The sequence below is a fragment of the Heloderma suspectum genome, chromosome 3 (genome assembly GCF_057233095.1).
Source record: "Heloderma suspectum isolate Gila_16-S chromosome 3, 16-S_ref, whole genome shotgun sequence".
In the NCBI taxonomy this organism is placed as follows: Eukaryota; Metazoa; Chordata; class Lepidosauria; order Squamata; family Helodermatidae; genus Heloderma; species Heloderma suspectum.
This window is the reverse complement of record NC_139460.1, coordinates 216,191,479-216,215,983: the sequence shown is the minus strand read 5'-3', so window position 1 is coordinate 216,215,983 and position 24,505 is coordinate 216,191,479. Positions and strand designations below refer to the sequence as shown.

The following is a 24,505-nucleotide window of genomic DNA, read 5'->3' as shown; positions in this document are numbered from 1 at the left end:
CACTCAGGCCATGGGGCTCAGTGGTGACTTTGGGCCAGTATTGACTCTCAGCCTAACCTAGATCACAGGGTTGTTGTGAGGATAAAATGGAGAGGAGGACTATGTAAGTCGCCTTGGGTTGGGTTCCTTGCAAAAGGGATAAAGGCAGGATATAAATGTGGTGGTGGTGGTGATGACGATGATGTTTACTGAGAAATAAATCTCCCCCCCCGTCCCCCATGCACTAATGTTCAGAGGGGCTTATTCCTAGGTAACAGTGCACAGGATTGAAGCATGAGACTGGCAAGACTATAAAATCCTGGCACATGAGAAGCCAAATCTGACAGTCTTTTAGTTCCTGCAAAACTCCGACAGACCGCCAGTGGGACTACAACACCCATGTCTGCCAGGTTCTGGAACCTATAAGTGGTGTGCTAGACAATGAAATTAAGCGCAAAATAATGTCACAGTAGAAAGGGAGGGAGCTGATGATGTAATGTTTGTCCAAATGGCCAGGTTCTGTTCAACAGGAGTTAGTCATTCTGAATGTACGGTTAAGGCAGGGGTGGGCAACTTGTAGCCCTCCAGATGTTTTGGCCTACAAGTCCCATCCTCTCTCACAATTGGCTATGCTGGTTGGGGCTGATGGGAGTTGTAGGCCAAAACAGTTGGAGAGCCACAACTTGACCACCCCTGATTTAGGGGCTCAATACTTTGGGCATAATCCAGCCCCAGTTAAGCACTTTTAAGTCCCATTGATGTTTTCAGTAGGAAAGTTGAGCCCATGCTTCTCTCCCATTGAAGCAATGGGTTCACAATTATTAACTTTCTCTGGATCATGCCCTGCCACATCTGTGCCCCCACTTTAAATGTTGGGATCTTGTAATGCCCAAATGCTACAGATTCTGATAATACTCTGATATCAGCAAGTGATATTCTCACTGTAAACTGTGCCATGTTGTTGCTTGGATAAGAACCAACAGGGTAGGAACCATTAACATTGTACCAGATCCAGCTGGTTTCAGGGGGGTTGGCGCAGGGGGTTAAGTGAAAGCAGCTGGGTTTGAAATGTTAGGTTTCACATTCATCAAAGTCATCAAATAGTCTATAATCCCTGTTGGTCAACTTATTATGAAAAAATATGGGTAGGGGCAGAGGGAAGAAAACCCCCATGTATCTGATGGGAGTGGGCTGGGGAGAAAGAGCCTTTTCTTTAATCCACTTGATTTTCTCAAGATGAGAAGGACCACTTCACATATTACATTTCTAGCAGTACAATTAAGACCTAAAGTGTAAATGTGACAAACCTATGTATCATACAGGTACACTTGTCATGGGACTAAGGTACAGCACTCTGCTGCGTGTAGATTCTGTGACAAGGCCAAGCTGGCCTGAGCGTAATATATGAAATGGCCCTTCGCTAACGTCCAGTAGCTAAAAACCAGTTATTTGCCCATTTCCCCCCACAAAAGAGTTCTGCATAGCCCCGAAAGCTTGCGGCTAGTAAAAGACTTAAAACTCATTTGTTGTATGTACCTTATGATCTGGCACCAACATGGCAAGAGCCACTGGACCGAAAATCTGTGGCGTTGCTACACAGCAGGAGCAAGGAAAGAAAGACAGAAAAAGAAGAATCGAGATCCCAGACGTATTTTATTGTGCTGTAGACGCAATGAATGAGCACACTTGTCTGTTAAACTGAGGAATGGATGGCCTTTGCACATGAGGAAGCAAGAGCCAAAGAGCTGGGCGCATCCTTAGCCCTTACCTTTTTCTCTCCCTGCCCCCTTTCGGCGGGGTGGGTTTCTTTTTAACAGGTATGATGATGTCAAACGTGATGCTGATGCTCCAGTGACTTAAGCCAGCCTCTTTTGGCGCAGACTCCGTAATCCCCCGGTGCTTCCAGCGCTGGGTTTCAGAAAAGTGCATCTCCTAATCAGGTCACATTTCAGCGGGGATCCAAGCATCCATCTCTCTCTCTCTCTCTCTCTCCCCCTCCCGGCCCCCCGCCCCCGGCAAGTCCGCGACATCAGAGAGGGGAGAAGACGACAAACCATCGCTTTAGGGCAGGCGAGGAAACAACCACCTCCAAAGATGAGAGCCCCAGGCTGTTGTCTGGTGCCGCTGCTGCTGGCCATCGCTTTGGCGGAAGGGGACGGCAAAGGGGGGAAGGAAGGCGAAAACCCGGGCAATTTTATGGAGGACGAGCAATGGCTGTCTTCCATCTCCCAATACAGCGGCAAGATCAAACACTGGAACCGCTTCCGAGACGTGAGTCTGCATGGAGCCGATCGAGGGTCATGATAATAATAGTGTTGACGACGATGATGATGATAATGAAAAAATCCACCCCCGCGAGCGTCGGGTCCAACCTAGGGGAGGGGAGGGGACTGGAGCGGCTGTTGCAATGCGTTGCACCGCAGAAGCGTGTGCGCCCGGGAGCTGCTGGCGTTTGGTTAGCAGCGGGCTGCAACAGTTGCTCCTTTGGCAAATATAGGTGGCGTGCATGGCGCGGAGGGAGGGAGGCGTGAATGAAGGGCCCCTGGCAGCGGGGGCTGCAGGCGGTACAGGTGGCGCGGCGGGGCCAGCGACCGCCGGGTGCAGCAGCTCGAAGTGGCGCGGAGCAGCGTTGCAAAGACCGGCGGCGGGGCTTGCTCGACGATGGTGCATTCAGAGCGGGAAACCAGCGTGGGCGGGTCGGGACCTGCACCCGTTGCTGAGCAAAAGCTTTGCAATGTTCTGGTGTCTGTTTATTTTTGTTTTGAACGATCGGGTTAAAAACGAATTGGATTTCGAGAATAAAAGGTTGGCAGGTGCAGTTTTGCAGCCAAGTATTTGGTATTTATTTAAAACAAACCAAAAATCCCCCCCCCTTTCCAAAGGTGGGTCTGGAGAGCTTCGAAAGAGCTTTCTCTAAGCTGTCGTCGAAGCTCGCCGTTGCACCCGCCGAGCTGGAACGAAGAGCCGAGCGGCAGCCTGGCCAAAGTCCCCCTTTTTCAAGCTCTCCAGAGAGACCCACCCTTGCCAACTCGACCAAAGGCTGCTGCAAGTGGCGGCAGAGCGTGCGTGCGTGTTGGATGTCGGCATGCGGTGTCTCTCCTCCGCCTTACTCCTCACTGGACATCCACTGCAGGCGAGCTACCTGACCTGGGGGGCGGGCGAGCGGATGGGAGGTGGATCGGGACGACGACGGGAGCAGTTTTGCAGTTGGGGGCTTAGGTCGGTCGCGATCGTTGCTGCGGTGTTGGAACGCACAGATCAGTCTCCGTTTTTTTTCCCCTCGTTTTTTTTGTTACGGTTGACAACGGCGAAATCGGACAAGGGAAAGGCAGATAAAGTGTGTGTGTGTGTGTGTGTGTGTGAGAGAGAGAGAGAGAGAGAGAGAGAGATCGACTTAGGAATAGCGGCAAATGAAACCAGAGGAGCAAAATCCAGGTTGTCCAAACGAAGCTAAATAGAGACATCTGCTTCACTGAAATACGATCCATGTCTACTCAGAAGCAAGCCCCACCGGGTTCATTGAGACTTGCTCCGAGGGAATGGTCTATACTAGGATTGTAGCCGCGGTCTACCTTCTCCTAAAAAGGATTTCTGAAAAATGTGCCCCGTGACTGAGGATGGTGATTAGCCAGAGCAGAGGGGCTTCATTTCACACCCAGATAGTAGATGCAGGTTTGGCCCTTTCGCCTTCCAGAGGAGGGTGGAGGCTATCTTAAGTGTAAGAGTGTGGGGGGGGGGGGCTGCGCTGAAACTGAAGGTATTCAGCAAGAGAAAATAGCAGAGGGGTTGGTTATCTCTGGATGCAAAAATGCACCTTCTTTCATTTTTATAAAGACCGATCAAATGGGTTCATTTACCATTTGCAGGAGAGCTAAAGGCCAGTGTAGCATTTAATAGCTGCAGAAAAAGAATTCGGGCAGGTGCCGCTTTTCTTACCCCACAGCAGACCCTGCCAAAACCTGCCTGGAAAGAAGGGAGGGAAACGCCCTCCGCCCCAGAAGCCCAGCCCTCCCAGTGGTCAGTTGGAAGCTGGCTGCCGCTCCAAGAAAAAAAACGTTCTGTACATGTGCGGAACCTCCCTATTCTTACAGCATTTCACTTCTCCCAAGGCTAGCAGTGCTCCGGCCCTGATCTTCTAAACCTGGGTCGGGCAAAGCCATGCCAATGAAATGGGTTCCGTTTGAAGGGAATTAAATGGCATTCCCCGGATGCAGCCAGGAAAGTGAATTCTGGCCCACAGAAGCGTAAGTTATGCCGCAATAAGCTTGTCACAACCTGAGCTTACGCATGTTTATGCAGAAGCAGATTGCGCTGAGTTTGGTAGCACTGACTCCTCAGCAAGTACATTGCAGCCTTGGTTTCTCTGGTGGCCCACAGAGATACCTCTCTGGAGTCAAAAGGAGCTTTCTTTTTTAAAGCTCCTTCTTGTATGTGGATCATACAAAAAAACATACATGCTCTCTCTTTTTCTCTCTCTCCCTCCCTATTTAACTTGGTCACCTTTTCAATTTAGACCTGATTCTGCTTGTGTTTCCTTCTCAGTAAAACCATGCCAGTTTCAGGGGGAACTTTGTTTCCATACAAATGAAGCACAGGACAAACTAAGATCCCTGAAGTCTAGTATTGCCATTGTTTTTAACTGGCCCTGCTGCTGTGCTCTTAACAGGAGTCCAACCCACAGAAATTTAGCAGGTAAAATTTTACCTGCATGCTTACCTGCATGCCAGGTAAAGCTTGCCTGCATAATTTCTGTGTAGCAGACAACTGAAAAAGGTGCAGAAGCAGGGCCAGTTAAAAAAAAAGTGCCAATCTTATTGATCGCCCCCACATTTATGCAGCAGAAGGTTTAAAGCCCATACCTGTAGACAGGAAGATTTATTTGCCCACGGAAAATATTTTTCAAGATCACTCAATACAGATGAGGATCTGGGTGTCGCTGAGCATGCTGATTCCCCCCCCCCCTTTGTTTCACAATGGCCCCATTTTGGCAACAGCCCTGTTGGCACTCACCAGCTGAGTTTGCTATTAGAGGGAGTGATGTTAACAATTTTGAGTGCAGAATAAGGCGGGTGGTAGCTATTCCAAGTGAATTGCTCCCAAGGAAAAGACTGTGTGCTTGTCCACATGGGCACATGTTTTGCAGTATAGCCCTGACATCTGGTTTGGGACATCTGAACACCCATCACAAAGACGAGAAAGAGGTCTGGACAGCTGATGGGAAGGGAGGTCTGGAAGCAGCTATAGTTTCATCTAATGGCTGTTCATCAGTCGGAAAAGCAATTTGATGAAGCAGTAAAACTGGGAAAGCCTGGCTTTTGCCCTCTTGACATCGTCTGAAGAGCCACTTAGTTCTTTCCACTACCCCTTTGGAAGATTTACTAGCAAATGCATTAAATAAAGGATTAGAGCCCCCACCCACCCACTGCAATCTGAGCAGATTGGCTCAGGCTAGGAACAATGCATTTGCAAAGGATTATGAACAGTTGCCTCTTCCACCCCCACCCATGCCAGTTTGTCTTTGAGTAAATGATATAGAGCTGGCCTCCCATTCTGTGTGTCTGTGCCTATATGCACAGAATGCTAGAACATGGGGTCACCCAGTGAAACACACTCCTTCCTATAACACATCCTTAACTTGTAGAATTTGCTGCTGCAAGATGTGAATGCCACACTGGTTTAGACAGCTTTCAAGGAGGATTAGACAAATTGATGGAGGAGAGACCTATGAAGAGCTATGGAACCTTCATGTTCAGAGGCCGTTTACCTCTGCATATGAGTTGCCTCCATAACTTCCTTGTGGGGTTCTTATAATAGTCTGGCTAGCCATGCGGGGTAAGAAGATGCTGGACTAGATGTTCCTTTGGTCTGACCTAGCTGGGCTCTTCTTTTCTTACACAGTTTCACATGCAAATACACCCTGGCAAAGCTTGGGATTGCTTTGGGCACCTCAGGTTGTATTCAGTGTTAGTCTCTGTCAAGCCCCACTCATTTCAATAGGTCTACTCTAAGTAGGACTGACATTGGATAACAAGCCCTTAGGTCTGTCTCCTTCTCTCACATTGTATACATTTGATACAGCTACTGATTCCTAAGACGAGGTTTTACCCCTCAGTACATTGGACGTACTTTGTTGCATCTCCTTCCACTCGCTTTTAATGTGGATCTAGCTCAGTGCTGTTGAACCTCTTTCAGCCTGAGGGCTGAATTCCACTTCAGAGAAGCTGGGGAGGGGCAGCAGGGGGGCATTCCAGTGGTGGGTGAGGCCAAAAGACCAGCGTATTTTAACTTATAGCTCTTAATGCCAGCAACTGAGCCTTAGAAGAGGCATTTCAACCTTTTAGAATGGAGCAAACACTAGTGCTGTGCCGAAAGTTTCTCCCACATTTTTTTAACCATTCTCATCAATTTGATGGAAGAGAAATTGCTTTCAAAAAGAAATTCAATAGTGAAGAAATTTCGGAGAAATTCTCAAGGGTTGGGTTTGGGGGGCTTACCTTACTTAGGAGGTGGCCAGAGAGTGAGCACAGGTGTCCTTCATTGTACAATCTTCTCTCTGGCAGCCTGAGGCCTCCTCAGCTCCCAACACTTCAAACGAAGCTCAGGGCCATGAGGTAATTCCCCCCTTAGGGCTTTTTCAGATCAGGAAGTGCAGGCAGCCTGGGATGTTAGCTGTAATTAGGTGAGCTCAAAAACACCACCAAAAGAAATCCAACATAAATTATAGACTGCCTTGAGAATGAGGCAGAACCATGGAAGCCCCTTGCATGGGGGAAGAAAACTCTGGAAACTGGAGGACAGATTTTGGCAAAGCGCTAACTCCACCTCATCCCTGGAGCTTGACACAACACTCCCCCCTACACATACACACACGCACACCTGCATTGTGGTGGATGCAAAATGGGGGCCAGCCTGCCAACACAGTTGATGCTGTTGCCGCATGAATAAGCCCCAAATCCTTTACTAAAAACGAAAGAAGCTGTGCTACAAGCCCTGCCAATGGGCAGCCCTGCCTGGGAGAAACTTGAGAATTTCTCTTTCCCCTAGAGAAATTTGGTGAAATTATCTCCCAAATTTCTCTACCCACAAATAAGGTGGAGAATTTTGAGAGGCCATCTGCTCACAGCTCTAGGAAAAACTGTTCAAAAGCCAGGAATCTACCAAATGATAGGTGGTCTGGGGAAAGGGGGTGGGGCCAGGGAAGGGGGTGGGGCCATCTCGAGAATGCCTGAGGGCTGGTTTGGGAACCTGGGCCTGAGGTTCTGTATTCCTGATCTGTCTGAATCCAGTTTCATTTTAATGAAATCCAATCATTATCATAATGATTTATTAATTTATTTTCAATTTTTAAAACGTATGAACTGCCCTTCATCCACAAGGGATCCCAGGGCAGGGTACATATATTTTCCATTACTTTTTATTGTGAAATTTAAACAAAACAAAAATATAAAAAAAGTATTATTAAAACACGAATGCTATATAACAGTAAAATTACAAGATAAGAGGCATGCAAACTAATTAAACAGCAAACAATTAATTAAAAAAAATTTAAAATGCAAAAAGGAATGTTTTTGATTTGGCACCCAAAAGAAACCAAGGTCAGTGTCAGTCGCATCTCCCTCAGGAGTGCTTTCCAAATTCAGGGTGCCATCACAGGGAAGGCCCTTTTCCTTTGCAAATGCACTGCAAATGTCTCCCACTGATGGTGCTCTGAGAAGGGTTTCCACTAAAGATCCTTAATGCATGGGCAGGATGATGCGGGAGGAAGTGTTTCTTCAAGTATTTGGGCCTCAATCTGGTAAGCCAGCCCTTCTCCATTTTCTGAGTGGGGCCCTGGACATCTGCCCCAAAGTCCTTCTTTGACCTCACCACTATTCTGAGTCCCTGAACATGATTTACCGCTCTACCTGAGCAGTCTATTATAGGGGTGGGTAATAGTGCCATATCATTGCATTGGATGTGATTAAATGATTCAGCCACTCTTGATGCAGGGACTCTGCAGACATACCTACTCTCGTGGGGGCAGGGGGGGTGTTGCTTGTTGCATCTCTGAATGAGTCACCAGCCTGGAACACAGGAAGCTGATTTCACTGAGGCATGTCCAGATAGGGCTGGGAAAGGCTCCTTCCTGAAACCTTGGAGAACTGCTGTCAGCCAGTGTAGAGACAATCCTGAGGCAGATGGACCACTAGCTGAAGTGAGCCTCTGCTCTGCTCTCAGGGATTTGGGAAACACTGAACTGAATGGTTTCAAAGCTGCATTTATCTCTAGATCGGGAGTGGGAAACCTGTGGTTCTCCAGATGTTGCTGGATTTCAGCTTCCCAAGCCAGCATGGCCAATGGTCAAGGATGATGGGAGCTGTAGTCCGGCACATCTGGAAGGCCACAGATCCTCCACCCCTGCTTGAGATAAATAAGGAACCAGTGATGGACAGAACAGGCTCATGATCCTTTCCCCTCCATCTTCTCTGATTCCCCCCTGGTCATCCATCATGTGCAAGTATTGTTGAAGGGACGTCACTAAAACACTGGTCTTCACTGCTCTAGTTGCATTCATGGGATGTGATTAACTCAGCAGTATCATCTTCAGGCATACTGAAAACAGATAGTTGACTTCAGGTCAAAAGGAAACAGTAACGCACAGCTTGCTTGCCCTCCCATATGGCAGCACCCATGATCCTGATGCTAACAGAAATGCGGATTGATTAGATTTCTTCCTCCTCCCACTCTGCTTTCCCGGTCATACGCATAATGGCTGAGTTGGAATACAGTGTGGATGGTGCTGCAAGCAGCATCCTAGGCAAAACCAGTGGCCTGCTTACGTCTTGTTTCTGCTATCTGTCTGTTGCAGTTCCCACCATTAAAAATGCTACCAAATAGGAAGCAAATAGGTTTGCACTGGCTCTGGCAAGCCCCAGCCTAGCCGAGCTCCTTCTTCCTGCGCCACTCGTGTCCTGATTAGGACAGTAGTGGTGTGGGAAGTGGTGCAGGGGAATGCCCAGCTTATCTCCAATCTCTCTGATCAGAGATATCAAAGGGGTTTGTTTTTGCACTGCTCACTCTCAGGGGGCGGGGTTGGGGGGAGGGCAGGGGCAGGGCTCACAGAGGGTGGGCCCTCTGCAGGCTGGATCAGGCCCCAGCACAGGCTACATTAAGCCCGCAGGCCGGAGGTTGTCCTCTCCTGGAATAAAGGTATGGCCAAATTAGCACTCATGCTAATTTATTTAGGGTGGCCTCTTCTGAATCACCAAAATAGAGAACATGCACCACCAAAAAGAGGACACTTGTTTGCATAAAATTTGCGTTTGCTAATTTATATGTATGGATGCAAATTTAGAAATAATTATTATAATTTAAACAGAAATCAGTCCATCTCATCACAGTGTGGAAGACTGTGACCAGGTGACCTGTGTGCCTTGCTCAGTCTTCTATTGATGGGCAACTCCAAGGCCCAGCTCTTCCTTCGGATGGTCCCTTGTCTTTATACTGGATTTGAATTGGACAGCCCTTCAAGGATAGGATGCTTTCAAAATAGTGGACAGTCCTCTGGCAGCCCTTGAAATAGAGGACTGTCCTCTGTAAAGGAGGACTCATGGAGAGCCTAGCTCACTTCTCCCTCTCGCAGTCCTCCTTTGAATCTTTGCACATTTCTCATGCACATGTGCTTCCTGCTCTTTAATTTGCCAGCCTGGGTTTTATTCCTGTTTCTTAAATCATGCTTAATGTATACAATTGCCCTCTTGTATCTCTTTCACTAGTGAATACGATGCAGTGTGCTGAAAAGCTGCATGGGATGGAGGACTTGAGACAAGATCATGATATACCTGGGTTGGCTTGAAGTAGCTTGGTTTGATTTATGCTTTTCTTTTTTTAAAGTGGGAAAAAAGATTGTGTTTATAGGCCTTTGGCTGCACCAAGGACGACCACCGCCACCGCCCCTCGCCCAGTGTAGTTAATCACTTGTTCTTGGGAATCCAGATGGTTTTCCTTAAAATCCTTCCGTTGCAAGGATACTGCATTTTCCAGCATTCAAACTGCAATATTTTGTTCTGTAAGAGAAGCTGTTCTTCCTTGAGCCAATGTATTGCTTGTGGTAATGGAATGTGGTTGCAGGAGTAGCTCAGGTATCTACAGGATAGGAACACAGGAAGCTGCCTTATACTGAGTCAGACCCTGGGTCCATCTAGCCCAGTATTGCCAGCACTGTCTGGCAGCGGCTCTTCAGGGATTCAGGCAGGAGTTTTTCCTGCCCTGCCTGGAGATGTTGGCAATCAAACTTGGGACCGTGTGCATGCAAAGCAGGTGCTGTACCATGGAGCTACGGCCCCTCCCCTGAACTACTGCTTGGGCCTTGTGAGTAAAAAATGTCGCCAAGATTCCATGTGAGATAAAGGCTACATCCTGTGCATGCTGACTTGAGAGTAAGTCCCGTGGAAGTTGGCAAGGCTTACTTCTGAGTGAGGATGGTGCTGAAAAGCTCCACCTTGCGTTGCTGTCTGCCCATTCAACCAGGTTTTGTGCCTTCTTAGTATTGGCATTTAATTGGTTGATTACATATATCAACCACCTTTTCTGCCTAAGAAAAGGCTCCCGAAGCTGTGGTAGACAAATAATCCCAACTAAAAAGTAAAAAAGAAAACAACAGTAAAACAAACACTCTTTAAGAAAAGACAGGATTAAAACATGCATTGAATCTGATGTGCCCAAGGAAACAAAATAGGTTACTGATGGGATAGTTACTGGTGAAAGTGAGAGGCAGGCCTGGCAGCCCCATCCAGCATTACTGGGCAACTGCTAGGGCTTTTGAACCCCGGCAGGGCCCACCAACACTAATGCCTGCCTTGGGCTTCCTAGATCAGGCGCCTATGATCTGCCGTCTTATTTTATTTATTTATTTAAAATATTTCTTGGCTGCCTTTCAGAGCAGAAGCCCTCCCAAGGCGGCTTACAACAATAAAATACATAAAAACAGTTAAAATATTAAAAGTGTTACAAACATAAAAACAACAATAAAAGTCAACAATTAAAGCAACAATTGAAACCAACAGTGATGTTAACAGCAGCAGCAACAGCAGCAGTCATATCAATAGAAGGCCAAGGTAAAGTAATATGTTTTCAAGGCCTTCTTAAAAGTCTCCAGTGACGGAGCATGGTGGACCTCCAATGGCGATGGAAGCTTGTTCCAAACGTGTGGAAATCTTACATTTCCCATAATGCCCTGGAATGACACTACATCAAGGCTGGCGCTGGGATTGAGGGGATGCCCATAAGTATAGGAGGGGGCCATTGAGGGCCCCATCAAACCTGGAGCTGCCCATTGGGGTACCATTGAGTATGGGAGAAGGTACTGTTGGGTATGGGGTTTCAATATAAGGTTTTTCGGTGGTACAGGAGTACATCTAGATGGTTTTAAAACATCCAGATACCCAATGCAACTGCACTCTCACAAGGCTGGGAAAGGTGTAGTGTTTAACTTTTTAAAAAAAGGTTGGAGCTTAGCCACGCAGTCTGCCCTGGACAGGGGCAGTGGTAATGGGATGTGGGTAAAGGAAGGTGGGTGGATCCATAAAACCAAATGCACTTACAAGAGATTCATTTTCCTACCTTCCCCATTGGAAATAGGATGGTTTGCTCTGTGTTAGTGAGAATCATGGGATGCTCCCATTGCACCTTTTTTATAGAAGTACTCTGTGTTCATTTAATAAACACTGTTTATTATAACAACAGCAACCCAGAATTGATATTCTTGGGGTATGTAGAAGCTTCTGTTAAAAGAGGCTGCTGGTGCCTTTTTAACGTTTGTACCAGGACGGCAATTGCAAAAGGCGACTGAGTTATTCCTGCAGATCCTTTTTTGTTCCCCGAAGTAACTTAAATTGGATCTATTTAATGTCCTCCCACAACTTAATTTATTCCCCTGCAGTTTTAATTTTGGAAGCTGTAAATGAATGTCCTAGCCTTCCACCTCACATTAGCTTGGTTCAAAGAGCAGGTATGGGGGTGCATTCACTTGAATACACAGATAAAACATATCTAAAATTAAAACTCGGCTCCCATACCAGCTGAATTCCATTTGTAATAATGATCAGTCCGAGCTCATCAGCTCTCAGCACTTCTGTGGAAGATCTAAGGTTTGATCCCACGATTCCCAAGTCCTATAATTAGCAGTATGTCATCCACAGTGCAGCAGTGCACATTTCAGACTGCATAATTCTAGTGCTTGTTGTCTATTAATCAGTATAGCAGCCCTACAGGACAACATAGCAGTTTCATGTGGTAGTACATTCTTAAGACATGTGAGCTGGCTATTGTGTGTGTGTGTGTGTGTGTGTGTGTGTAAGAGAGAGAGAGAGGATGAATGCTCTTCCTATTTGCACCATGGGACTGTGAAAGGCATGCTTCAAGCCATCCTTAGGATAATGTATTGAAGGCCACCTTGTGGCTTGCTTGTTTTAATTAATTACTTAATTACATTTCTATACTGCCCAATAGCCAAAGCTCTCTGGGCGGTTCACAATTTATTTATTTATTTATTATTGCATTTATATCCCGCCTTTATTCCTCTTGCAAGGAACCCAAGGCGGCTTACATTATCCTCCTCCTCTCCATTTTATCCTCACAACAACAACCCTGTGAGGTAGGTTGGGCTGAGAGTGTGTGACTGGCCCAAAGTCACCCAGTGAGCTTCCATGGCCGAGTGGGGACTAGAACCCGGATATCCCATATAAAACTTTAAAACTACAGTACAAAATAGAAATGAGAACCAAAATAAAACCTAGCAGCAGTGCAAAGATTTAAAGTACAGTAATAGATTTAAAAGAGATACTGAAAGACTAAAATGCCTGGGGAAATAAGGTCTTCACCTGGCGCTAGAAAGAGCACAACATAGGCACCAGTCGAGCCTCTCTGGGAAGCTCATTCCACAACTGGGGTGCCACAGCAGAAAAGGCCCTCTTCTTAGTAGCCACCCACCTCACTTCCTTTGGCGGGGGCTCCCAAAGAAGGACTGCTGAAGATGATCTTAGGGTCCAAGCAGGTCTATATGGGAGGAGACAATCCGTCAGGTTTCTTAGGACTACCGTGTTTTCTTATCTTATACAACTCCATGGGGCTTCCAGATCCAAGCACAAGTGCTCCATTTATCATCTGTGACTGTGATCCAGTATGCATACACAGGAAAGAACCAGCAGGAGGCCACCTTTGAAGTTTTCCGGTGTAGCTGCTTTGCTCTGCTGAAGAGGAAAGCAGCTTGAAGTTTAAACTGGAAAATGTGTTGCCTCTTCACCATATGATGATTTAAAAAAAAGAAGAAAAAGTCTGGCTCCTCAGCGGTTTCTTGCTTTATTTTTTGTTTTGTCTCAGGGACCACTTGAAATTGCACCAGGAAGGGACCACTGCTGTCACGTGGGCTGCAGTTTAAGAGCCATTGCCATAGGAGACACTCAAAAGACCACAGCAGTTTGATGCTTTCATGGGACAAGTGTTCATGGACGAAGCTTGCTTTGTCTTTCCCAGGCTTCATTTGGCATTTACTTCTATCGCTTTGCTTTAAGCTTGCGTGCAAAGTTCCCAAAGTTCCTCCCTCCCTCCCCAACACCAAAAAAGAGAGAGGAAGATGAAACCACAACAAAGCCTATCAATGTGACACAGCAGCATTCCTTTCTGAAATATCTGTCCTGACAGCCAGCAGGTCAGTCGAGCTCGAGTGTGCATTCATGAATATGGATCAGAGCTCTCACTGAGCTGTTGAGGGTGGGCTGTAATTCTCTCTGTTAAATAAACCAATTAGTTTAATAGATAAAGGGTGAGGATAAAAGAGAGGGATGGGAAGTCTCCCCTGTTCAGTGTTTCCCGCTGGGGGCCTATTATGAGTGCCACGTAATGCAGAATTAGCAAATCCTGTTTGCCATATAACTGGATCCTTTGTGTAGGCTTTCCGATGTTTACAGGAGTCTTTGTTGACTGGGGCTACGCAGAGGAAGACAGGGCTCCTGTTCTTTTCGTGACTGTGCAAATGAAGGCATTTTGGCAGATGCAGCTTGGGAAGAGGCCCAAAATTTATGCTTGCTGAAACACCTTCTTTTACACATCTATTGTAAATAGATAAGAACCCTCCTTTGCATTTGATTACCCTGGTGTGTTCCCAGGAACAAAGGGAAATAGTGTTAGCTCTGTTTGACATTGGCTGCATTTACACATCACTTTAGGCCAGGAATCCTGGCTATTACACCACAGTGTGTACAAGCTGTGGGCTAGTACATGCAACCTGTTTGGTCCTTCCCTGCCTTGAGAGCAGAGCAGGTAAACAAAACAGGCATGGCTAGCTTAGCATTGCATCCGGTCCCAGGATTATGTTTTATTGAGCTGAAACAAGCCAGGATCATAAGCCAGCTTTAAGCCAGGTTTTGTGGTTGACTTAATTTCGGCTTGTTTAGGCACAGCAAACTGTAATTCCAGGTTTGGACGTAATGCTAAGTTATCCGTGCCTTGTTTATTTACCTGCTCACATGAGCGGGAGAAGCAACGCAGGAGCAAACCGGTTGGATGCACAATGCACAGCTCGTTTACGTTGTGTTTTAATAAGCCAGGACTCCTGGCTTAAAGTCACATTTGAAAACGTCTATTATCTTCTCCTGTACCTTCACATACGCTAAAATCCTCCCCACTTTTTTTCTCTGAAAGGAAGGTCATGTGCAATGCATGTGGGGACAGCTTGGAGTTCTCCATTACATTACCACAGTTATTGTATTCCTTGCTCATGCTGGATCAGGGCTGGTGCCACAGTGGTGGTAAGTGGGAAGTTGCTTCCACCATAGTCATCATTTGTGCATATGCATAATACACAGCATACAAGCTTCTTTTTGCCTCATAAAACTGGCCCTTCTGCCAAGGGTGTGCTGCGCAGCACTTTGTTTTTCTTCTAGGAACGTGTGCAGTGCGCTGTGGCTTTTGCAATCTATTTGCACTTGACAGGTCGACGAGGGGAAAGGCAGTGAAATGTCGCACCAGCATGTATTTGTGTGTATCGTCGTCATGTGATGTTGATTTTTTTTTTTATTGGTCAACTGTGTTATTTGCTGTTGTGACATTCCGACCAGTCTAGGAGGATGGGGTCTGCCTTTGCATTTCTCTTAATGGACGCGCACACTCGAAAGCGCCCAAGGGAGGATGAGCTTTTGTGTATGTGTCTTTCTGCCCTTTTTAATGACCTGTCAGCAACAGGCTAGAGTCATGCTGCTGCGTAAGGGCCGAAAGGCAGCCCCAGAAGCTCTTGCAGTAATGCGGGAATAATACAGCAAGTCTTTGGGAACACAATTCTCTGCTGTGAAGTATATTGTGCTCTGTGAGTCACAATTAGCTGTGTCACCGAGAGCCATTTATGTGGCATAGAAAAATAAATAAATCCCAGCTTAAGCCGACTGCTGTGCTGTGCTTTTGTCCTCTGCAGTGCAGGATCCAAACAAAATGGGCGCGAGGAGCTAGGCAGTGAGCAAAGGCCTGAAATTCAGCAGTGCTAAATCTTTCACCCCGCTCCCCCTCCCTTTCCTTCTGCACTCTGTGTAACACAAACTCTATTGTTCCTGCAGTTGCTTGGAAAAACATTTTCGCTGTGTTGAATATCATGTGATTTCCCCTCCTCTCTGATAGCCCTTGATTTACAGTGCAATCCTGTACAGGTCTACTCAGGATTAAGCTCCACTGAGTTAAATGGGAGTTGCTCCCAGGTTGCAGATCTAAAGTCTTGCTTTTAAAAGCTGAATCATCAGAAAGTCACACCATTGTGAGATTGCCAAGTGCATTGCTATTCATACTTGGGGTCTAGGAATGGACAACACCATTTGCAGTGGAAATAAAATTCTGTCTCTTTAGCAACTTCCAGCATTTCTTTGTTCGTTATAAATTTCCAGGATCCAGACTGACTTTGATTGTGACCCCGAAAGCACTGAAGTTGGCCTGCTAGTGTCGACATCACCGTTTCTCTCACTGACTTCAGCAGGGCTAAATCTGCTGAAGTGTGTGGGTTTTATGGAGGATTCCCATAAAATGTGTGCAAAGCGGGACAAGGCTCCTGCACCTGAGGCCGAGGCATAGCAGGGAATTTCAGTAGGAATGGCTTTTATCCTCACCTCATGCAAAGCTGCGACTGCCAGAATTTGACCTTTTTAAAAGAACTGTTAAATACAGAGGTTTCCTAGCCTCTTTTGCATCCAATCCGTATTGCAATGAGTTAAGCAATTGCGATCCAAAGTAGATGTGGTTTTCTTCAGGAAGAAATCCCAGCATGGTGTTTTATAGGACTTGTTCAGACATTGCTTCCCCATCCCTTCCCACCTTCAATGCACTGGGGGAGAGCTGCTGCAGTCTTAAGGCTTGTGTGCTGTTTCCCTGTGTTTGAACTGGAACACCACCATTGCACCAACATATTGGAATGCAGCCTCTCCCTTAACCTGGGATTGAAATTTGCTAGAGAAAGGAGGTTCAGCAGGGCTAGAGGAGATCTGGTATTCAAAGCTGCCTTGAGTACCTTTTTTTGGTAGAAAAGTGGGGTATAAATACATACATACATCAGGATCACCTGGTTCAGACATTACCTTCTATGTGTGATGAGGTGAAGAGGAGGAAGCCTGAGTTCAGGGACTGTTTCTGATCTGCACATAGATTGGTTGTGTGAAGCAGGATATGGCCTTCTGAACAGGCCTTTCCTGCAGGATGGCACTGCTGATCAAAGTGATGCTCTTTTGCCATGTAAATAGTGGTGTAGTGGAGCCAGGGCTCAGGGATGCAAGGCTGGCACTTTTTTATTAGCAGGGATGCTGATGTCACATGACATATCCCTTGGTGACACCTCCCTCTGAGCTTTGCTGCAATCCTCACATGAGCTGGAAGAAAATGAATTTTCCCAGCAACAAGGTATTGTTCCCTACTGTAATGCAAAGTATTTTTGGGGAGGCTTGGTCAGGAATGGGCAATTAAGATCCATTTGATTTGCAACTGCCAGAACTGGTGTGTTGATATAGATCAAGACATCTGCCTGTTTTTTTGGACTCTCCAATGGGACCGTCACGATGAGTGCCTGCACTTCCAAATTTACCACTGTACCACTGCATGTGAGGACAGGAAGGTCTGGCTTGCTATGGTCCATGGGGTCACGAAGAGTCGGACACAACCACTGCATGTAAACATAAAGCCCTTCTTTAAAAGTATGAACCTAATGCCATAGCAGTGAGGCAGGTGAACTTGTGCTTAGCCGAGAAGTCACTTTCCTAACTGCATTCATAGGCAAAGCGACACATACACACCCATTCAGCTGCAAGCAGAAACAAAACTTTGCTGGTGGCCTTTCTTTTTCTCCTGTTTCCCCCAGTATCAGTCATCCCCAGATGCACGAACGGGCCGAGCTGATGTCAGTACATTGCCATCACTCCTGGAGACACTTATCCATAGTAATGTTGAGACACCAAGGAAATTCTTTTGAGCCTCATCACTTGTATTTCTGAAATACCTGCAACCCTTGGTGATGATGCTTGTGGCAGAAGCGATATAGCACTTGATCCATCCATCCATCCATCCATCCAAGCTTGGCTCACATATGGGGATCTTCATCCTAAAAAGTCAAGTATCTAGGAGTGTGAGGGTTTTCTCTTAGTGGTGCTGGTGCTTGTTCAAACGTTGTGTGAGCCAAGACTTCTGAGAAAGATGGGGGCATGTTTCTCTGGTAACAGAGGGCATGAATTGACCAGGCTTGACTCTGTGGCAAAGAAAAGCTCATTCCATTGTATTAATAACAAGAGCATCATTTGAAAACCCAGAAGGCTGAACTCCACTTAGTACAGCATGACCTCATTTGCAGAAGTGTGTTTAGTGCCGGGCACCAAAGCTTGAGAAGGATGCTGTTGGCAAGTTGAAAGGATTTAGAGTGGAGCTTTGAGGATGATCAATAGTCCAGGAGGGAAATCACATTGGAGTCAATAAGGGTATATGTATTGTAAATGGAGTAATACTGCTTGATTTGTCTTGGATTACTCAGCCTGTCTCCATCTTGGCTGTAAATTTCCATAGCCAGCTCCATTTGGTTTAGATGAACAAGAGATTGTGAAATCCCAGACTGGGCTATTGTGCAGCCCTTTCTGTAGGGATTTGGCAGTGGCGGCGATTGGCTGAGTTGCCCTGATGTCAGAGAGGGTAGGGGAGGCAGAAGGATCATTGGATGCTGTTGGCTGAGATCCTAGAAGGGGCCCTGCTTCTAGAAAAGGAGGAGATGGGGATCCTGAGAAAGCTGAAGCCCAAGGGATGTGGTGGAAAGGGGATGAGAAACAGATGGAAAAGAGAGTACTCCATAGGAACGAGGAGTGATGTTTTGGACTTCAGCCCCTACTAGCCCCAGACAGTATGCTCAATTGCCAGAATTGCTAGGAGGTGTAGTCCAAAACATCTGGAGGGCACCACATAGGGGAGGGCTGAGGATACGGCCATATCAAGGACCCTCTCCAACCCTGATGTTTAGCAGGCTGCCGACATAATGGGACCATTGGATTGCTCTGCCTGTTGGAAAATGGCATTGATTTGGATGTATGTTCCTTTGGACAGTTCATACAGTGAGCTTCTGGAACTCACAACCACAAGATGTGGAAATGGCCACTGGCTTTAGGCAGCTTCAGAAATAGCATTAGACCAAGGGTGTTGGACCTCTTTCAGCCTAAAGGCTGAATCCAATTCTGGAGAAGGCCTCGGGGGCCATCTTCTACTGGTGGGCGGGGCCAAAGGCAAAAAAGGGTGTTGGGCCTAAAATACCAGCCTATTTTACGTTAAAGCTCTTACTGCCAGTAAGTAAGCCTTAGGAGAGGCATTTCACTCTTTTGGGGTGGGGGCTGCCCCAAAACCAGGAAACTGCCAAATGATTGGTGGTTGGAGGAAAGGGGGAGGTGCCAGGGGAAGGGGTGTAGCCATCTGGGGAACCCTGGAGGGCTGGATTGGGATCCCAGAAGGGCTGAATTGGGATCCCAGGCCTGTGCTTCTGCATCCCTGAAATAGACGGATTCATGGAAGATGGGAAAGGGGTGTGCTCTGGCTTAAGTAGCGACTGCCTGGGCCAGCCTTCCACAACCTGGTGCCCTCCAGAAGCGTTGAACTACAAGTCCCATCATCTCTGCTGGTTGGACCTGATGGGAGTTGTAGTCCATCACATCTGGAGGGCATAGGGTTGGGGAAGGCTGGCCTAGACTTCACTGGATGTGTGCTGAGCCTCCCGCTGTTTTCAGAGCAGAAGAGCCGAAGTGAATGGTAGCAGAAGAGGCCTTTCTGTGGGATTCATTTCGGAGACCTAAAGTGAGATGTCAGCTGGTGGCTGAAAGGAGAGATGCCAGCAGAAATGAACGTCTGCTTCTCTGCAGGGAGGGGTGCAGGCTCTGGATACAAGATGTTTTCCTTTTAAAAATGTAATGTCACCAACCATGCCTGAAAGGCCAAGTCCCTCTGCCTGTTTCTTATCTTCACATTCCTGCCATAAATGTGCAATTCTTCAAAGGGCAAAATGGCCCTTGCATTTATTCCTCATTATCCCCAGCTTCCCCCTAACTAGGGTGGTGGCCGGAGCTTTGGGAGAGACCTCAGTGGACTCAAAGTAGGCCAACAACAGGTTGGTTCAAAGCCTCCTCGTGGGGCAAGATGGCAAGTTTGGGCTACTTGTTGCTGCTCCCTACTTGCCACTACATTGCCACCATTTCTTGGGCCACTATGCTGCCACCATTTTTGGTGCATTGCTCATGCGTGGCCGGAATACAAATGTTTCTTTGCTGTAAGCTCTCCGGGTAGCTTACAATAACAATAAAATATCAAAGAACAAATCAAAATCATAAAACCAGAATATAAAATGCAGAATAAAAACACCTCCCCCCCCCACCCTAAAAACATCATGACCTGCGGGTGTATGAAATGAGTTCTGTAAGGAGTTGGACTAGTGCACCTCCCTTCTAATTTTAAGGGGAGAGGGGAGTATAACTGCTCTCCTTTTGGGAACAGTGGGTTAGATATAGGGCTCCTTCACATGGAGCTTTTATCTTGCAACTTAAATTGCTCCTTCTCGGATCCTGCACTAAATGCCCTTTGTTCCGTTTTTAAATAGATCACAGATAATGTGCTCTCAAATTAGCCCATTGTGTTCTGCTTCAGTTTCCTCTGTGACAAGAGTAAAAGTGGCAAGAAGAGGAGGAGATCAATGAAAGATAATGGAAGACTCAGATACGGGGAGAAGGAGGGGGAAAGGAAGCATGTGAAAAAGGGAGTAATTGTAATTCTGCATGTAAAATGGAAGCAGAAAGCCCCATTATAAATGCAGGATTTTAGGCTGGTGTAGAGATGCCCCCAAACTTAGTCATGCTTAGAGTAGATGCGTGGAAAACAATAAGCTTTAATGTAGTCATGACTAACTTAAGTCTTGTTAATTTCTCTGTGTCTGCTGTAAGCATGCCTAAGTCTGGATCAAACTCAGTAATTCTTTTGTTCAATTTTTATCTTGCAGCTCTTCTAATTCTGCTCTTTGTACTAATTACGTTTTTTTGCCTGGGCTGCCAGCTTTAATGGATATATTAAGCTTTAGTTAATTTGACCAGTGGGGGCCAATTTTAATCAGCAAGTTAAGGGCATGCTTATTTATTGTATGGTGGTGTTCTAGTTCTTCTGTGGCACTCTTATAAGCAGTGTAAAATAAAATATTAGAAGAGAGTCTTCCTTCTAACAGTCAGGCCAATTAAATGCATGATGTTGTTTGTTGTTGCATTTTTATTGTGCCCTTCCCTCCAGTGAGCTCAAGGTAAAGAGTCCCAACCCCCTGTCCTCACAACAACCCTGTTAGGTAGGTAAGGCTGAGAGAACGACCAGCCCATTGTCACCAGTAAGCTTTGTGGCTGAGTAGGGATTTGAAGCCAGGTCTTTTGCGTCAAAGTCAAGCACTCTAACCATGACACCACACTGGCTCTCAGTGTTTACCTGGAAGTAAGTCCTGCTGAATTCACTAGGGCTTACACCCAACTAAACATGCATGGTATTGCAGCCAGTGAGCTGTAGCTTTAATTAGGAAGTTTACAGTTTAACACTCCTTTCAGCAGCTCAGAAAGGTGCCTACATACACATTAAGTAGTTACTTAAAAGGCAGATGATGAATCAGCAAAGATATTTTTATAATAAATTGACAGCTCTAATATTTGAATTTTTTTAGCTGATTCCATCATCTTGTATTGAATTTTATCATTTTTGTAAGCCAACTCAAGATTTAGAGCAGGGGTGTCAAACCACTTTCAGCCCAAGGGCCCTGATTCAATTTCAGAGGCGTTCTCGGGGGCCACATTCTGGTGATGGGCAGGGCAGAAGGGGGCAGGGCCAATACCAAACATGCCAGCACATTTGAGCTTAAGGGCACAACCCTATGAAGATAGTCGTCAGCGTCCAAACCATGCTCCATGCTCCGGCCACCCTGCGTTTTTGGCTAGACAGGTGATTTTGCCTGTCTAGCCAGGGAGCTTCAGAGTGTGTGTGTGGGGAGGCTGTGCGGCACATAGGAAGCTGTGCAACGCAGTTTCTATAGTCTCTTCCTCTCCCGCCCTCAAGTCCGCCCCCCTTTTCCCCATCTCTGCACTCCATTTCCGAGCGCGAAGGCATAGCTGATGCGGAGAGAACTGTACCAACTACGAGGAGGCAGGGAGCGCAGTTTCTGGGAGTGTGGCCAGCCCTGGCTCTGAGCTCAGGTCCCAGAATTTGAAAAATCCTATGGCCCTCTATACAGTGTCTAATGGCCATAGGATTGCCCCCTCCCTTATTGCCAGGAACTAAGCCTTTGGAGAAGCATTTCAACCTGTTAGAAGGAGGAAAAACTGCAAAAAAGCCAGGAAACTACCAAATGATCAGTGGAGTTGGGGGAAAGCAGGTGGGGCCAGGGGAGGTGGCACGACCATCTGGGGAGCCCAGGAGGGCTGGATTTGGCCCAGGGGCCTGAGGTTCAACACCCTTGATGTAGAGGTTATATATAAATACATGTTGATGTTCATTGTTTTCTTAGCCATGGATTCCTGCTAGAATGTGATGGCATGAGATATGTTGACCTTGAAGTTGCTGAAAGGGTCCTTAGATGTTCCTGCTGATCCCCCAGTAGTAGCCCCTGTTCCTTTAGAGACATTGGTCATTTGCCTAAACTTGATCTAAGCCACAAGAAAACAGTCTCCTCCTTATCCTTACTGTTGTTTCTAAACCCTCCCAGCCTACAAAACTAATTAGTTCCATGTTACTCCCCCCCCCCGCCCCCATTGCTCAGTCATTAGCAATGATGCAAAGACCAGGCCCACACTTAACCTCCCAGCTGTCTTTTTCCAACTTCTATAATTCAATATACTCCCATTTGTTGCCATGTATTAACCTTTATTCATAATCTCTTCAGCTCTGTGCGTGTGTACACATTCCCAAGCTTGTATTGGTTGGGAGAACCATCAACTTTACTGTCAGGAGAGAATGGAGGACCAGAGGACATTTTCTTCTGAAGTAGTTTTGGGATGTGAAAGAATGCTTGGAGCAAGATGGTGGTTTCACTAATGACTAAAGTCATTCCTTTCCCACCCTACCCCTCACCCAAGGACTTGAAGGTGGTTGGAATAGAGTGATCGCTGCTCCAGGTGTGAGCACTGATCTCAGTTTCCCCTCTGGTCAATCAGGTTTGGCAGGTTTTTGGATTTTTCCCCAGACCCTACAAAACCTGTTTGATCAGAGGTGACAGTGGGACAAAAGAAACGTGTGAACACTATGGGCGATCCTCTTGTTTTAAAAAAATTGTCTACCTCCGGTGTAACCCAACAGAATGAGCACACTGTGTGTGAGAGAGAGTGTTCAAAACGGGGAAGTTTTATCAAGGGCTTCCAGCTTGGCTTGACATCACTCAAGCCTTGGGAAACTTTGAAGGATGGGGGCGGAGAAGGGGGGAGATTTCTGTGGCTTCCCAGGCTTTGTGCCCTGGCTGAGGCATCTGCTGAAAGATTCCGTGTTTGGTTTTGCAAAAGAAGCCAACATATGACAGGTGGCTGCAACAAATCCTCAATTCAGAGAAACGCATAATAGCTCAGAAGTCATGCTGATGTGAGTTGCTTTATAATCAGAAGCTGTCTGTGTCTTTTGCTTGCCCCTTGGCACTGCCCTCAATATAAGAGATTCTCTTATTTCCCCTGGGGCTCTTTTTGCTTTCTGGCCACATCACCCTGCAAATAACCATCTCCAAATAACCAGCTAACCCATCTCCCCCTTGCTCCAACCCTGCTGCTGCTACTGCTCTCCGTCCTCTTCCCTTTCCCCATACTTATGCTGCCACCCCCAGTTGCTCTTCCTCCTTCCCATCTCTGCCCCCATGGGGCTATTTCTGGTGCTTGTCTGGGCCTACCAGTGGGACTTGAGCCACAGTTCAGCTGTGTGATTATTAGGTGGGGCAGCGCCATGAAGACCCCACCGAGCTTGTTTTCATTGCCTTCTTTATTATTTTTCACTATTTATAGCCCGCCCAGGAACAAAAATTATCTGGGTGTGTTCTACCTAGAGCTCCTAGGTCTTAAGCTACACGAGAAAACAAAAGCTCCATTTGTGCAGCTTTCGTCACTCTGCCCTTTTAGCGTGAGAGCCGAAGTGACGGTGTATTAACCAAGGTGGTATAGTGGAGGCTGTGCATGAAGTTGGAAGCTGGAGGTGGTGCAATGGAGGCTGTGCATGGGGCTCTCTTTGTCCCTCTTCTAGTCTCGTTGTAACAAGCTTGAAGGGAGAATGAAAAAGCTGCAGTCACCATAGTTGTGCCCTGGGTAAGCACAGGTCAGTGTTCTGAAAGTTGCACTCGCAACTCTGTCCCCATGACATGGGGGAATGCCTCTGTTTGCCAGGACACCATTGAGAGATGAGTACAACAGTGCATGCTTGTTCTATTTATGCCTCTTGGGAGCCCCAGGCAATGCCATGCCTTACTTTGCTTGGTGCTGTACTTTGATGGGCAGCATCTGCTCTGACTTCCTTGCAAGGCAGCCAATAAGAATGAGAAATGGGAAGAACTGGAGCATGCTTCTTTCAGAGAGGAGCCAAAGATCAGTGCATGGACGTGCCTTCTCTGGCAAAAAAGTCCCTGCAAAAACTTGGCTAGAAACCATGACATTAACTCTCTTCTTCCGCACCGATTCTGTGCATTCACAAGGCTCCCCCATCAAAGTTGTAAAATCAAAAGGCTTCTGAAGAAAAGGGAATGGTTAAGTTGGCGAGGTGACTTCTTAAAACGAATAATTGAACAAAGAGACCCGTATTGAGAGATTTGCTTCCTGGGATTCAGACGCACAACCATTTTCTGACAAGTCAGAATACTGATGGTCGATTATTTGTGTCAACTTCTGTTGAGGGGTGTGTATATATGCAAGTGGACTGCAGTCCTGTTAAGCCTACCCTTGGAGTAAGTCCCATCGAACACAGTGGGATTCACAGTTACCCTGCAAAGAATTGTGCTTGCTGCATGTAGTCAACCACT

At 46.7% G+C, this 24,505-nt stretch overlaps 1 protein-coding gene across 2 annotated transcripts in view; it reads left to right on the top strand.

Annotated features, from left to right (window-relative positions):
• Positions 1-1,890: 1,890 nt before the first annotated feature.
• Positions 1,891-24,505, top strand: part of SPOCK2 (SPARC (osteonectin), cwcv and kazal like domains proteoglycan 2) — a 90,493-nt gene continuing 67,878 nt past the window's right edge. For both annotated transcript variants that reach the window (XM_084845578.1, XM_084845579.1), the window contains exon 1: positions 1,891-2,254. The gene's annotated coding sequence lies outside the window, so the exon portion shown is untranslated. The remainder of the gene's footprint in view (positions 2,255-24,505) is intronic.